Source organism: Strix uralensis, chromosome 14 (genome assembly GCF_047716275.1).
Source record: "Strix uralensis isolate ZFMK-TIS-50842 chromosome 14, bStrUra1, whole genome shotgun sequence".
Classification (NCBI taxonomy): Eukaryota; Metazoa; Chordata; class Aves; order Strigiformes; family Strigidae; genus Strix; species Strix uralensis.
Window position 1 is genome coordinate 24,042,385 of NC_133985.1, and position 14,207 is coordinate 24,056,591.

At 48.9% G+C, this 14,207-nt stretch overlaps 1 protein-coding gene across 5 annotated transcripts in view; it reads right to left on the reverse strand.

The window, feature by feature from the left end:
• Positions 1–4,437: 4,437 nt before the first annotated feature.
• JAKMIP2 (janus kinase and microtubule interacting protein 2) overlaps positions 4,438–14,207 on the reverse strand; it is a 57,576-nt gene continuing 47,806 nt past the window's right edge. For 3 of the 5 annotated variants that reach the window (XM_074883510.1, XM_074883509.1, XM_074883511.1), the window contains one exon: positions 4,438–8,601. The gene's annotated coding sequence lies outside the window, so the exon portion shown is untranslated. The remainder of the gene's footprint in view (positions 8,602–14,207) is intronic. The other 2 variants (XM_074883513.1, XM_074883512.1) reach the window with 2 other exon arrangements.

Sequence of the window (14,207 nt, forward strand, 5' to 3'; positions counted from 1 at the left end):
AGCAGACACTGCACAATGGCCTCTTGTCAGTGTGGCACAAGCTGTGGGATGCTCCTCTGTCCAAGCAGGAACGGGGCTTTGGAATGTATTTTTCTGCCGTGTTCAGAGACTCAGCCCCCCTCAACATGAGCAGATGGCACATGGCCAGTTATCGGGGCTTTGACTATGTTCAGACAATATCTCCCAAACAATGGAAAACTATTGGCATCCAAATGTGCTGCGGAGACAACACAGAAACCTTCTAACGTGTGGTCATAGCTCCTTTCACACAAGCCATGAGTACTGGCCATGCCTGCCCCTGAGAGATGCACAGTCTGTAACACAGCCCAGTTCTTTACTCTCCAAAGCCCTCTTTAATGGTTAAAAGACTGGACAAAATGGATGTGCCTCAAGAGTAGCCAAAACAGCTGCAGCCTGATTCTGGCCACCAGCATACTGGGGTAATTTCTACCTGAGAGTGGGCTGGAGTACTGTCATGTACCAGGGACAGACCCAGACAAGGCTTGCCCTCTCTTGACCGTCGTACGGATAGTCTGGGACTCCCATGCATTGCCCCATCCTTTCTATTGTCTTGCAGCTGAACACGCCTTGCAGCTATCCCAGAGAAACACCCGGAGAGTTCTGGGCTCAAAATCTGGTGTCAGAGTTCTTGTTATTGTCATAAAAATGATCTCTTGGATGGCCATGCTTCCATGCATGCACAGGAGATGGCAAAACCAGACATAACAGATGCTGTCACCTAGGCTTACCCCTCCGACTTGTATCAGCTGTGGATGCTGGTCTCACAGCACCGAATCTTCATCCCCCCAGCAAAGCACTCCTGGGTACATCAACACAAGTTCAGGCTTGGAGCCTACACGGCAGCTTTCCTATACCCCTACTGATCCTGGTCCAGTAAGCAGCATCCTGCCTGAAATAGATTGCTAATTTTATTACAGATTTTTAGAAGACTATAATGAATCTCCTAGTCTGATAGCTGAGTAGCTGCATAGCAATAGCCTTATTGCGCTTCACTGGGCAGGGGGGATATTTTGTACTGGCACAGGAGCTGCACTCCACTGCCTTACCTGGGAAGGATCTGCAGAGCCTTCCTGAGCCGGCCACACTGCTGCTCTCCCATCACAGCAGGAGCTGCTGACAGACATCTAGGGGCAAGTACAGTTTTACAGTTTGCAGAATTTCTGCAGCATCGATGGCCAGCTAGCACACTGATGGTATTTTAAATGAAAAAGTCCAGTAAAGCAAAGAGCCCTTCTCAGCAGGTGGGGCGTGACACTCATGTTGAATCTGTGGAAATTCTGGGGTACAGAGCGACTTTTCTAGCCCTCTGACACCACACTTGTTCCACAAATGAGTTTCAACTGTGAGCTCAAGGGGCCAACTGAAAGGCTTACAAGTGGATTCATTTTCTATATAGTTTCAGTCATTAACCTATGCACAGTTGTCAGAGCTGTAGATAGTGGTAGTGATGAGGATCCCTGTCGTACGCATTAGGAGCAGCAAAGACTGAGCAGACGGTATCCAGGTAACCAGTGGGACCCACCTACTCTTGACGACATGGACTGACTGCCTTCCAGTGGGTGAAACGGTGCCTGCGCGGTAGGACATCGAACACGGCCCATTCCTTCCCAGACACATCGTGGTTCGTTCCAGTACTGACATTCTGGGCCTGGAAAAGTCTCCAGAGAAGCGACTGCTAGAGCAACACTTCCACCACAGACAGGTACCCTTGCTCTGACTTTCAGTTCTATGACTCGCGGTCCCCCCTCAAGCACTCCCCAGGATCGATCTTCACTGGCTGGAGTAGTAGTGTGCAGTAGAACAGCACAGCCAGGAAACTTTTTCTACTTTCTAACAAGCCACAGCTAGTTTGTATGCATTCTTTCATCTCTCAGCTTTGTCCTTGGCTCAGAAGTCCCTCTCGCTGGCAGTGTTTTGTCTACCCTGAGGTATTTACAGTGCAGCCCCTGCCCTCACCATGTTTGTTTCACCAGGCAAGACAAGCCAAGCTTATTCCACAGGTCCTGTAGTGCACATCTACTTTATATGCATATTTATTCCCTTTGATTTAATTCTGAATGAGTGTATTTTAATATTAAATGCCCTTTCAATTTTTGCTAGCCAAAGGAAATGAGACTGCTTGGCTCAAGTTCTTTTCTTCGTTCGTTATTTGAAGCTTATTGTGCAAGGGTGTTGGAGATGAACTTTCAAACTCTATTGCAATAGTAGAGATCTAAATCTAGATCTGAATTTCTGTGTCCTGGACCCATTTAACATGTTTCAGTCTTCTAAGAACACTTTAAAGATACAAGCTGCAGTGGCTCTTGTGAAAGATTTTTTTTTTTTTTAAATAAAGAATACATTCACAGACTGGGTTATCCTCTGGCAATCTAATATTCTTTAGCTTAGAATTGTCAGGGATTTGAGGGTAAAAAGAGGGGATAGGTGTAAATACCTGGCTAGGACTTTGCACTTTCACCATGTGCGTTCCATTTCCCCTCTAAGACTTTCCTGGCCAGTTTCCTTCCAAAGGCCTTTTTTGTAATACACGCGGCTGCCAAGAGCTGCCTTCACCTCTGGGATCACGGGCTGCCCCAGCAGGGCGGAAAAATATTTTGTCTCTCTGACAACAAATGCAATAAAAGCTCCGCTGTTCACTGCGGCCCCAGCGCTGATCATGGAGCTTCTTCAAAATGAAAACCTCAGCAGAGTTGGGACAAGTCCCATTTGTTCTCCTGAAGAAGAGAAGCTGTGAAACCCCACGAGGGTGATCCTGGGACTTCGGCCCGTGGATTCCTGGTGGGTGCTGGGACGGCACCGGAGTGACCAGGGGAGGGAAACCAGTGGGACAGACCCGCCCAGGGCCCCGCCCGGCGTGATGTGCGTCATGGCCCCGCCCCCGACGTTACGTCCGCCATGCCCCCGCCCCCGACGTTACGTGCGTCAAGCCCCGCCCCCCCGACGTTGCGCCCGCCGTGGCCACGCCCCAGACGTTGCGTCCGTCAAGCCCCGCCCCCGACTTCACGTCCCCCATGGCCCCGCCCCCGACGTTGCGTGCGTCAAGCCTCGCCCCCGACGTTACGTCCGCCCAGGCCGCGCCCCCGACGTTACGTCCACCGTGGCCCCGCCCCCGACGTTGCGTGCGTCAAGCCCCGCCCCCGACGTTACGTCCCCCATGGCCCCGCCCCCGACGTAACGTCCACCGTGGCCCCGCCCCCGACGTTGCGTGCGTGAAGCCCCGCCCCCGACGTTTACGACCGCCCTGGCCCCGCCCCCGACGTTATGTCCGACCTGGCCACGCCCCCGACGTTGCGTGCCTCAAGCCCCGCCCCCGACGTTACATCCCCGGCCCCGCCCCCGACGTTTACGTCCGCCCTGGCCCCGCCCCCGACGTCACGTCCCCCCCGGCCCCGCCCCCGACGTTACGTCCGCCCTGTTCCCGCCCCCGACGTTACGCGCGTCAAGCCCCGCCCCCGACGTTACGTCCACCCTCGCCCCGCCCCCGACGTTTACGTCCGCCCTGGCCCCGCCCCCAACGTTACGTCCCCCGGTCCCGCCCCCGACGTTTACGTCGGCCCTGGCCCCGCCCCCGACGTCACGTCCCCCGGCCCCGCCCCCGACGTCACGTCCCCCCCGGCCCCGCCCCCGACGTTACGTCCGCCCTGTTCCCGCCCCCGACGTTACGCGCGTCAAGCCCCGCCCCCGACGTTACGTCCACCCTCGCCCCGCCCCCGACGTTTACGTCCGCCCTGGCCCCGCCCCCGACGTTACGTCCCCCGGCCCCGCCCCCGACGTTTACGTCCGCCCTGGCCCCGCCCCCGACGTCACGTCCCCCCCGGCCCCGCCCCCGACGTTACGTCCGCCCTGTTCCCGCCCCCGACGTTACGCGCGTCAAGCCCCGCCCCCGACGTTTACGTCCGCCCTGGCCCCGCCCCCAACGTTACGTCCCCCGGCCCCGCCCCCGACGTTTACGTCCGCCCTGGCCCCGCCCCCGACGTCACATCCCCCCGGCCCCGCCCCCGACGTCACGTCCCCCCCGGCCCCGCCCCCGACGTTACGTCCGCCCTGTTCCCGCCCCCGACGTTACGCGCGTCAAGCCCCGCCCCCGACGTTACGTTCGACCTGGCCCCGCCCCTGACGTTGCGTGCAAGCCCCGCCCCCGACGTTACGTCCGCCCTGGCTCCGCCCCCGATGTTGCGTGCGTCAAGCCCCGCCCCCGACGCTTACGTCCGCCCTGGCCCCGCCCCCGACGTTTACGTCCGCCCTGGCCCCGCCCCCAACGTTGCGTGCGTCAAGCCCCGCCCCCGGCGTTACGCCCGTCTTGGCCCCGCCCCCGACGTTACGTCCGCCCTGGCCCCGCCCCCGCCGTCTCCTGCCGACGATTCCCCGAACAGATTCCAGACAGACCCTGCAAATCTCCGTGAATGTAAAGTGAGATTTTTTTTTAAAAAATGCTGCTGTTTTATTTTTTTATACAAACTAAAACACCAGAGGTCATTGAATCCTATATTAAATACATAAATTAAAAAATAACCATTCATAAAACTTTACATACAATAAGGATTCTCTTCTACACGTTAATACATATCGTACAGATCCATGTCCAGTGTTTACCAAAGGGTCGTTCTGCCAAGTCATTTACAATTATGTTCTGGAACAGACACCAAAAAAATTGGGAACAAAAAGTTTCTATAAAAACACGCAGGTGCTGCTGTGCGGGAGGGCGGGGGAGAAGGAAAATCCCTTCGACTCACCAGCAGCTGTGGCTGTTCATTGAACCTGCCCTGGCCTGGTCCGTCCCGTGGGTGCCGCGGGACCAAAGCTGGGGGGGGGGTCAGAGGACACTTCCGCTGGGATGAGGGCAGGGAGTCTGGAAATGAAGCACAGCTACAAAAAAGCCTCTGTGCCCCTCCAGGCACCTCAGCGGAGGGTGGAGCGGTGAGCCAGGCTGGTAATACTGCAAGCAGCCCAATTTCCTTCTGCACCCCAACGGCCCGAATTCATCTCGCCTCTCTCGGCCCCCACCTGCAGTTCCTGAACTGACAGAATTGTCTTCGCACCCTCCGGCCCTGATCAGGGAGAAGCCGCAGCACGAGGCACACGGCTCATCTCCTGCTGGGGTGGGGTGGAGAGCCTGGAGCGCTGGTGCTCCCACTGCAGCCCCGGGCGGATGGGCGGGAGGAATCCAGGGCTTTATCTGCTGTCCTGAAAGGCTGCAATACATGGATTTTTATTTTGCTGGTAGGTTTAGGGGAGGGGAGGTTGGCTGCAGTGACTAATTTGAGGGAGGGGTCTCAAGACTTTGCCTCAGTGAATGTCAGAAACGGCAGAAAGCCCTGGATAAACAACTTCAGGACAGAGAAGGGGGGGAGACCCCAGAAAAACAGACCCAAAAACTAGTTGCCCATGAGATGTAAAACTAAACCACAAGGAGTGTAGCGGTTGTGGCAGCTAAACAAGTCTAGATTCAGTTCCCCATACCTCAACTGGAAGTACACTTTCATAAGCTCTAGCAACGATACACTATATACAATATGGAATAGATATATGCATATATATGTACATATACATATATACTTTATATAGATACATGTATATATATATACACAAACATCAAACACGATCTAGCTGATGGCAGAACGTTTGTACTACTCTCCTCACAAGCGTGTTTCAGGCGTGGCTTGTGTTGTGCTGCGAGGGGAGCGAAGCAGCTGCCGTTCAGCTCGGGAGTTCACCAATCTCTTACAAGTTTGCAGACCAAGATAAGCTGTGGACTGTCTCCCAACCCCCACCCCACCCTAAGCCCTTGGAAATGGAGCACCTGCGTGCATATGTACACATGAGAGCAAGGGAGGGGAAATTAGGCAAAAAAAGAGGAATGAAGTAGGATGTGCACAAGGCGCCTCAGAGGGCCTAAATGATGAAGCCTGCCACAGATCAGTCAGGTATGATCTGAAACGAGATATTTCTATCTGTGCCGTGAACCTTCCCCTATGATTGCCTGAAACAACTGTTTCTAGTCCTCCTTTTTCTTATATCAAAGCAGGGGTGGAAGTTACTGCACCATCATGGCACACAAGTGCTGCTCATTCTTCTGCAAGAGTTCAATGTTTTATTTGCTGGCCCAAATCCTGGGGAAAAGTTCCCAGCCTCTATTTCCTTGCAGGACACTGCAGCCAAGTGGCACGACATGAACTGGTGCTGCAATGAGAAAAAAGAGCGAGAGGGGGAAGAAATAACCAGAGAGGAAAAACCCCTTTTTGTAGCTGACAAGATGCTGTAACATCGCTGAGAGACCTGAAGGAGTCACAGGTGTGGGGCGAGACTCTCAAAGGGCCAGGCTGCAGAGGGCAGGACTGAACTGCTACCAGCGCTCTTGGAAAGCACCTGTAGGTTTGGGCCAACCCCATCCACAGATTCTGCTGAGAGGGGAAAAGAATTTAAACAAAGAGCATGCAACATACCTGTATTCATTTAACATACCTGCCCACAAGCCTGTTTTTAAAAAAATGAACCAACAAAGATAGTTGGTGTAGAATTCAGTAAACCCCTTGACTGAAACAAACTGCTTCAAGATGTTAATTCTAAGGAGCAGGGGAAAAAAAAAATAATCACCCGCTAATAGCTTTTAGTCTTTGATGGAAGGCTTAACACAATCTCAGGGCATGCAAGAAATGAGGGTGTTAGGAGTCTTTGTGGAGAAATGGAGCCCAGCACTGCAATCCAGTTGGGTGAAAGGACATTAATGCTTGAAAGCCATTCTGGACAAAAGCTATCTGAGGGGCAGGCATCGTCAGTACTGAGGAGCTCCATCCCCACAGGGGCCAAGGAACTGCTTTTGAAACCTGCGGGGTTGCTGTGGCAAGTTACTTCACTGCTTTGTGCCTCAGTTCTTTCATCCGTAAAAATAAACAAGCAAACAGAGGAGAGACTCTTTGTAAAGCACTTTTAAAGCTTCTGATAGGCAGAGTCTGTGTGCGTATATTGGTACATGTGAGCCCAGTGTTGAAGGTTTAAGGAATGCACAGGCTGTATTCTGGCCCTTAGTTTTCTATTTGGTAACTGAGACATCCATTTCTCCCAGTTGAAGTGAAGGCTCCACCGTGAAAGGCACAGCTCAAAGAAGGAGCCTTGCCACAGGAACCTGATGTCTAAACAGGCACAACTCCCTTTCTAGGGGAAGGCAAACAGGGGCACAGAGAAGCGCCTCGTCGTGCCCAGCTCCTGCAGCACAGCAGCGAGGAAGGGGAAGCAGGTGGCCGCTGGATGCTCTGCTCCCAGCCAGCACCGGACCTTCACCACTTTGCTGCAGGTGGAGACGCCTCAGGGTTTGTTTCCCACTGACTACAGGGGCACGGACCTGCGCTGCCTCTGGGAGACACCAGGACTGGGTTCCAGGCTTTGTGGGCAGAGGTGAGTAATGCCTGAAATGCAAACTACTTCTAGTTATTCTTAACCGTGGAAAAATCTAAACAGACTAGTGATACTTCTTCTTACTTATAATAAGGATGTGTTCACACAGCTTCTCCCCATTTTTGGTTTATATGTCATTGATCAGGAAGCCAGCTAACAAAGTCAGTTTGACAAGCCAAACCAAAACATTTGTTCCAAGCTGGGACAAAACAGGTGGAAGCTGATGCTTTGTGGATCGTGCCACATGGACAAGGGGGTTGGCTTTTTCCCCGCTCTGTCCTCCAACATATTTCTTGTCTTTCTCAGAAGCTACTCTGTGGGTCCAATCCAGTGATCCTCGGTGTATTATTCAAACAGTAAACCCAAGTATAGTCATTATTATCTCAATGGCAGTCTTTAAAGAGTAAGAAAAGTATCTGACAACAGACAGGCTGTTCTTCGTGGAAGGAGGGTGAAGAGAGATAAGGCTACAAGTGTCAGAAATCCTCCTTACGCCAGACACCCACCTCTTCCCCTCCTTTGCTGAGTAGGGTGGTGCTTTGTTATGATCCCAAGCACAAAATGTGGTGCTCTGTCCTGCCCATCCTGCAATAAACCAGAAAGTGTTTTTCCTTTCTTCCCCCACATTGCAGCTGTCATTTGTTCCTGAGGTTAAAACCAAAGAGGGAGAGGAGTCCCTGCAGTGAGAAAGCCAGACAGTTCAAACCAAATACTTTGTTGTCAGCATCTCTCCACCGCTCATAAGTGTCTCTCCTGCTCTGTCCTGTTCACTTTTGATCCATTCGTGGGATGACAGTGTCACATTTAAACGACTGCCCTGCACAGCAGGGATAGATTTTTTTTCTGTTGTAACTTTGGTTCCATGCCCAAGACACACTGACTTGATCAGCTGAAAGTGGTTCCTTCCCTTTAAGTTCTTCCTAAGTGATGTAGGTTCACAGTTTATTGTTCTTCCCCTTTTGTAATTTCAACATATAGAATTTCATTAGATGCAGCATATATCATAGCTTTAGACAGGAACTGTCAAGTAACAAATCTTGAGTGATGGCTTTAAAATACAAGGTGGTTACAGTCTTGGCTACAGGTCATTCCTTTTTATACTTTTTAAAATAGGTGTAAACAATGTTCTCTTCATCAGGGGATGGAAGCATTTGCCTTTATAAGGACTTATCTGTGTGGTCGGGCACTCTAAAAATAAAAAAAAAAAGAACATCTGTATCAGGTAAGTGGTAAGCTCCTCTACCTACCTATCCCAGCTAAGATGCAGTCTATCAATCAGAAAGTTGAAAAAGTCTGTTCTTACAGTTACCGTTGTTAAACTGTTTCTGTTCATCCGTATGAAAGGTATTTGTGAAAATTCTGGGTATTTTGCCAAGCCTGTCCATTTAACCCTACAAAGTACAGCCCCTCTGGCCCATAAAAGTCCTCATGGGCATCTTCAGATGAATAGTTATGCACCAGTTTCAATAACTCTTGAACTGCCTAAAATTCACCAGGGGTGGGAGACATGACAGCAGGTGATACGCTTGTGGAGTCAGGGCAGCTCCAGATCTCTGGCTACTGCAGCAATGAGCCCAACACAGACTGCTCCTGTTCCAAGGAAGCCTTCCCTGCCTAGGCAAAGAACTGCAGTTCTCAGGTTTGAAACCAGGGAAAAAAGGGCATATTGTGTCTTTGTTCTCTCAGCACTCAAGCCTACATGGTAAAATTTCCTGAGTGCAAAATCCATGCAGACCAGACTTCCTTATGTGATCACAAATAAGTGAATGTGTATATTCACAAACAGAAATAATGTGGGTAGGAAAATCACACATGAACAGGAAGTAGAGAGCTTCTGGACTGGGCCTTCTATATTGCTCCAGATGGTTTCATTCATGCCTGTCCTTCCTCATCTGAGAAGTACAGCAGTGGGTGCTGTGCTCACTCTGAAAGTAACCAGAAACTATCATCTGCAACTGCACTGTGGTTTGCTCCCAGCTAGTTAAAAAGGTCAGTAAAGGATAAACTGCAGCAAGGCATGAACAAAACCAAAGGCCTTTCATCATCAAATGACTCTCCAGGTACATTTCAAGGATGCGTTGTGCTTTTTTTGTTGTTTTATCAAGGATCTGTTTGAAGTCTCTTATGATAAGGTTAACAAAGTTAACTAACTTGCATCCAGTGGAAATAAAGCAATTTTGCAAAGATCCCCCTGATGATCTGTATCTCTGGTTCTAAGGACCAGAAGTGCTGACGGCACACTCCCCGTGCCATGCTCACCCTTGCTGAGTTACTTCACACGTCAAAGTCCCCTGGGTAGGCAGGTGGTTTTTAAAGTGAATGGGAGACACAAATCAATGTTAGTTACTCTCTCTGGCTCCATGTATTCCAGCCTCAGAAAACACAACCTTGCCAAAATCCCTCTCAGTCTCGCCAACACCATCCCCAAATTGCTTGTCTTGAGATTTCCCCTCAGGCACTGAGGGGTGAGGATCCCGTGGAGGGGGTGAAGACTGGGGTCAGGCAGGGGACAAGGAGCTAACAGCTGCTTACCATTACCTTGTTTGTGAGGAATTGCTACAAGACTTGATGCTTTGCACTTGTAGAGTGACTTGCCTTGGTAAAACACTACAGATACCATGCTTGCTATGATGCTGGGCCTGCTGCGGCTGTCTTTACAGTTCAAGGGAGTTCACAGCAACGCAGATCCTCTGGAAAAGCACTGAAGTGAGAAACCTTAACAAAATAGATGCAGGCCTCTCAGCAGGGTGGACTCTCAGCAGGATGGGCTCTTGAAATAAGGGAGGAGCTGCAACTACTGAGTCCCAAGATAAGGAAGGGGAATTCAAAGAATGCTAAATTGACATGCTGAAGAGACCTAATTGGGTGAAAAGTCATAAGAGGAAGAGGAGGAATCTTCAATCTTCATCCTGAAGACCCCTGCCCAAGACCATCAGGAGACATTGCGCAGGCGCAATGGGGAGGGACTTGGGGCGGGATTTATGATAATGATTTCTCGAAACTAATTATAATATCTCTCCCTATTCTCGGGATTATCATGAATATATAAACACTTACACTATAGAAAGGAGCTGCTTTTCGCTCCAAAATGTGCACGTTTGTGGAGGAGCGATCCCCCGTACACCCAACGCTGAATAAACATACCTTCTTTATAACCTTACTAATTGTAAAATCATGACTCCACACATCAGCATCGAGTTTATATATCCCCCCCACACCTCGCCCATAACATTTTTCCATTTTCATAGTCAACGTCCCATTCTCTACATCACAGTATCTCCACCACTGTCATGGCTACTTCCCTCTGCTGCCCACTCACAGTAATCCACCTTCTTGTTCCCTACCTGACATTCAGAGCCAAACATGCAAAAACGGGATGGGAAAGGCAAAAGAATCATTCATCTCCTGTGCGGTTCTAGGGGTGGCACAACACACCAGTAGGCGCTCCGGGGCTGTGAACCACATTTCAGCACGCTCTGACGCTTCTTGTCCTCTCCAGGGCAGCGGAGACACAAGTCATTCAAACCAGAGACTCCCGGGGCAGCAGCAACGCCAGCGAGCAAAACTCTGGTCATGCTGGCACTTCCTAGGCTCAGTGAAGTTACACCGAAGAGATTTACACCTGCTAAACCTTTGATGCTGTTTAAAATGAGCAGAAAACCTATTAAAGGAGATTGGGCCAGAGGGGCAGGGAGGGGGAGGTGAAGTCTTGACAGAGCCCCTACAGGATTTATGTAAAACCCCGGCAATGAGATCGGCCTCAATGCTGCCTTGGTTCCATTGCAGCTGCGACAGCCCTGCCAGCCCTCAAGGCCTCAGAAAAGCACTTACGTTTCTTTTGAGTGTTGGTGCTACTCAGTGAACGCGCCAGGAGTGCGGAGAGCTTGTGCTGGATGGGACCCAGCAGCCACTTGCAGGTAGAAGAATGACTGCAGGTGAATAACAACAAGTCTGCTAGAATTTTTGAAGGAATGTAAAATTCTGACCTTTTAGCACCTCATTAGCTTTTCTAACCAGCCAGTATCTGCCCTCAAGTTAGACCAAAAGGGCATAAGTTACCAGCAAATGTGGAGGGGGTGGTGTATTTTTTTTGCTGGTCCTGATTCTTCCCCTTTTATATGTGCAGTTCTCCCCTTCCTGCTGTGAGGAGAGGGAAGGAATGGCTCCTCTGCAACGAACTACTCAGTCTGCCTTTGAATACACTGCAGAGCTAATTGTCAGGCTGCTAAAACACGTTTTTTCTTAGCATGAAGACACTGAAATGTTAAAGGGCACTAGAGAGATTTTCACAGCCTCCAATGTTACCGTAAAAGCCGGCAGAGGAACTCTCTAAGACTCGTTTTGGAGTTTTAGAAAGCAGGCATTATTGCAGCACCAGCCTTCAGCTGCGTCTGCACATACCAGAAGCTACATTGACACTGACCTAATTTTTTCTCAGGAAGAAGTGTTTAGCAAGACGAAAAAGCAAGATGAAAAAGAAGATGTTAGCAAGACATTTTGGCTTACACCAAGACAAAGAGTTCATCAGCACCGCTGGAATTCCAACGTCAGAATAATAGTGTGGGGTTTTCGTGTATTTTGGGAAATGCTTATTTCAAAAGATACTGGTATATACCTGCAATTCCTGCAAAGCCAAGTGACTCATCCAGGTTATGTCTGTAATTCTCAGTTCATCTTCCTTTCACTTCTGTGCTGGCATACCAAAACCATGCACACCGCCTCAGGAAGCACGCACTGAAATTTTTGTTCTGGGACTAGGGATTTCCTGTTCTAAGTTCAATTACAGGTGGATTAAGTTTTTCATGCGAATCATCTTTTTCTTTTCTAATAAAAAATGTCATATCTATAAACAAAAATTTTATGCGCTTTTCTAGATCTTTCTGGCATTTGCATCTACCACTGAGGTTTTGTTTAAACTTCTGAAAAAAATAATTTTCAAGACTAAAAACAATTTTAAAAACTCAGGAAGACATTTCCTGATGAATTCTAATAATAATGAAAATTTTAATTTGTATTTCTCAGAATTCATGCTCTGCTGTGAAGACTTTACTGGGTGCTCCATCTTAAGAGAGACAGGATTAGGGAAAATTGTTCAGTAGCTTAATGTCACAAATGCATTTTTAATCAAGGTGACCTAAACTGAGCAAGGGATATCTTTTGAGGCACATTTTAAAAGAAATAACAATCCCCCAGTTTCTCATTTTTCTTCCACCCTAGCTGATACCAGCATTGGTAAAACTAGAATGTATAAGCTTCTTACTAATTCTGTAGCTGTACCAGAAGAGGCAAATACTCAACAGAAAACCAATTCCAAACCCATACAGGTGCAAAATATAGGTGCAAACTGTATATACAGATGATTCGGAACCTCTTATTGCCCCAGTTTTTCTCACATGCTTCACAAGGACTTTATCGTAGTGTGATAGAGACTGAAAGCAGGACAACAGTACAACAGTGTCGGCAAATGGGAAAAACTCATGCAGACAGCTTCTTGCAAATGTCACTATCAGTTCCTGGGAGCTTTCATGGGGCACCTTAAACCCAGGAATTTTTTTTTTTTTTTTTTTTAACTCTCCCTCTAGGTTGGCTGCGTGTTCTGGACTCATGATTCTGTGGTACAGCAAAAGACACCATCATATAAAGTTATCTGATATTACTGTGTACTGTGAAATTAAAATTAGCTTCTTAAAATTAGTCTATACATTAATTTGGCTGATTCAGAGAGACTTCCAGGCTGTTTCAGAAGACTTTCTGATTTTTTTCCCCACTATGAATAAGCAAGAAACTGTAAAATCAGATTTTCACCAGTCATGGCCACTCAAAACATCACAACTGCTGTGCTGTGTCACGGTTCCCAGCAATCCTGCAGCAGGAGCATTAGTAAGTATGCAGTCATAACTTAATCTGTTTAATGTTGACTGGATCAAGGCAGTATGTTTTAAATAGCAGCAACTCTATAATGATATTGGCCATTGTTTACAAGAGCTGTGATCCCTGATCTGTCCACATTCCTCTGGTTCTCTCCTGTGGTTCATCCCCTGTTCAGCCCAGCCCCCATGCATGCTGCTGCCTCAGACCATGAAACATCCATTTGGAGCTCTGGCCAGCCAAGGAGGCAGTGGATTCCAGGTGGTGTGGCTAATTCTGAGAGTTGTCTCTGCATCAGCACAAAACTGCAAAAAATCCTTGATCTACCTGAAATGATGCACAAAGCAGGGGGCTTTTCCTTACACAGGGAAAGGAAAACCCACCAGACTGGACCCACGGCACTTAGTTATAACCAATACCTGGAATTGCACCTGGAATCAAAGGCTGAGCCAGTACAAATGGTGGAAGGGCACGGCACAACATCTTCCGTACACACACAACTGTGTTCTCGGCTTGCCTCACGTGCAGGGCAGAAGAATTTATTCATTGACACAGCTCAAGCCAGAACGAAGAGATACAGCAAGAAATGCAATGGTATGGGTCTGGCCCCAAATCAGAAAATTTTGAACAGTCCTCACATCATCCTGAGTCTTTAACATAACATTATCTAGGCTATGTTCTATTTCTGTTATCCCGGATCAGAAGGAAGATCCTCCCAGCCCAGCATCCTCGTTCTAAAAGTGGCTAGGCACAGAAGGAAAAATGTGAAGGCCATGCACTTTACAGTTCCCTAATTTATCTCCCCATCTTCACGTTGCTTTCTGAACTCTGAACTTTCAGCTGCTAAGCATGCTGTGGCAAAGACTTCTTTGCATCCCACATATTAACTATCCATTTTTGCTTACTTTGAACTTATTACATGACAA